General features: G+C 35.0%; 1 protein-coding gene across 15 annotated transcripts in view; it reads right to left on the bottom strand.

Annotated features, from left to right (window-relative positions):
• The window catches only part of MAGI1 (membrane associated guanylate kinase, WW and PDZ domain containing 1), a 570,532-nt gene that overhangs the window by 380,153 nt on the left and 187,949 nt on the right, over positions 1–2,430 (bottom strand). The window lies entirely within an intron of this gene.

Consider the following 2,430-nt stretch of genomic DNA (forward strand, 5'->3'; position numbering starts at 1 on the left):
CCTCACTGCCCACACACACACTTGCCCCCCACACACTACACTCACTACCATTCTAATTCCAGTTGGCTTGAGCACAGCAATTTTAAAACACCCCAAGATGATTTTTATGTAGAGTCAAGGTTAGAAATCACCACCTGGAAGGATTTGGTGTAGAACTTAAATGTTAATAGAAGAAGCTAAGCAACCAAATGAGGTTTTGAAAATCTCTAGAGCAGCATAGTCCCAAAAAACTTCCTTCAGCGATGAAAATATTCTATAATCTGCACTGTCCGAAATGGTAATCACTAGCTACAATGGCTAGTGTGAAAGTGTGATAGGAACTGAATTTCAAATTTTATTAAATTTTTATTAATTTAAATTTAAATTCGCCCATGAGAAGAGTATTGTATTGAACATTAATCTGCCTCAGCTTCATTGGTTTGAAATGGGTGAAGCGGGATGTCCACTGTAAGCAAAGAGACAATGTAGATGAGCTCTTACTGTTCATATCAGTTATTTGACAGAACTGATTTTCTCAAAGGGACCTTTGTTAACAATTCAGATGCTCTGAATAGCTAATAGGAAAAAAATGATCAATGCTATTGAAAATATGTCAAATGTGTTAAGCCAAATACGCTCTGAGGACACAAGTCTTCAGAATCATTCTTAATTTGCTCTATATAAAGCAAGTACCAACTGCTAGTCATGGCCATCATATATACTATGTATTAATGATAATGTAAAGAAATAAAGTGAATTTAGGCTGTGAAAATTGTGCATCTTTATATCTTTGGCCCCTATTCCAATGTTTTAAGTATATTCAATGGGTTAATTACTTAATGATAGAGCAATTATGAATATATTATCCAATATTTTGAATATTGTAGCTAATAATACTTATAGAATATAAGAGCTTAGACATAAGTTATAGTCTAGAAAAATTACCAATACATCTCACTTTTATTTTAATAAGAATTTTTTACATTCTTGGGTACATTATTACATGCCTGCGTGTCAAGCTAATCTAGTCTAAAAGACTACATGTCAGTGGACTAATTCCAGAGATATGTATATTTCCCCAAATTTTGCCATAAAATGATATGCTTTTTTAAAAGCCTCAGATTTGTTGAATTTTGCATATTAGAGATTGACTATTTCATATCTGAATTTAATTCAGAAATGCTTTGCAATAAATTACATTTAGCTAATTATATATGTAAATTCCTCCATAATTTAAAATTATTTATTATGTTCTGAATGGCACTTTCAAAAAGAAAACACTATCTATGGCCCCACATGTACCTTCACCATGCAACTATCTAAAACCTGGGCTTGATATCAGTCTAAAACCAAACAAGAGCTTCATCCGATAAGTTAAATTCTCTAGAAATAAAAGCCAAAAACATATTGATATACTTCTCATTAACTCAATAATACACTTGAAATTCTTCCCATTTTCCAAAATACACTTGAAATTCTTCCCATTTTCCATAACGAAGCCAGGTTAACCACCTAGTAGCTATTAGAAAATAGAGAAGGAGAGTGATCAATGATATGGAATATGAATCTCATGTAGTCATCAGTTGCTTTGAGGACACAACTCTTCTGGATCGTGCCTATTTACTGTATATCATCTATCAGTGGTCTCCAACCATTTGGCACCAGGGACCGGTGCCCCTAGGAGAATCTAATGCTTAATGATCTGAGGTGGAGCTGAGGCGGTGATGCTGGCGCTGGAGAGCAGCTGCAAATACAGATGAAGCTTTACTTGCTGGCCCACCGCTCACGTCCTGCTGTATGGCCTGGTTCCTAACAGGTTACGGACCAGTACTGGCCCAGAGCCCAGAGGTTGAGGACCCCTGATCTAAGTAACAAATACTGCTTTGGCCTTGGTAAGTACCACTTTTATGACATTAAAGAAAAGGAAGATTTTGCCTGAGTTTTTAAACTAATAACAGAGCAAATGTATTAGAACAAGATACGATGGTCTGATAAAAAGAAAAGCTGATCCTAAAAGAAATTTGGACTGTGATAATGGCCTGAAACAGTCATTTCCAAAGCAAGAGACCATGATAGCTCCTCATTGTTTCTTTCTAGTTACACAGTGCAAGCCAAAACACATAACACATTAATTGCAGTCAAAGAACAACTAAATGAAATTATAAGTCAGTCTCTGCCCCACTTCCCCTTTTCTAAAAATATTTTGTAATCTTTTTTTTTTAACACCATATTCTGTATTATTCAAATACTGCCCTGGTCTAGAAAATGTTGGTTAATTTATCCTCCATGGGTTCTCTTATACATTTCTCTACCAAAAAGTTCACTGCACTATTTTGTAGTTAGTTTGTAAACCTATCTCCAACATTTAATTCAACAAATATTTATTGAGGGTCCATTTGCCAAACACCATACCAGATGTTGGAGATCGGACAATGAACTTGCTAAGTTCCA

The sequence above is a fragment of the Pteropus vampyrus genome, unplaced genomic scaffold, assembly GCF_000151845.1.
Source record: "Pteropus vampyrus isolate Shadow unplaced genomic scaffold, Pvam_2.0 Scaffold41, whole genome shotgun sequence".
Taxonomy (NCBI): domain Eukaryota; kingdom Metazoa; phylum Chordata; class Mammalia; order Chiroptera; family Pteropodidae; genus Pteropus; species Pteropus vampyrus.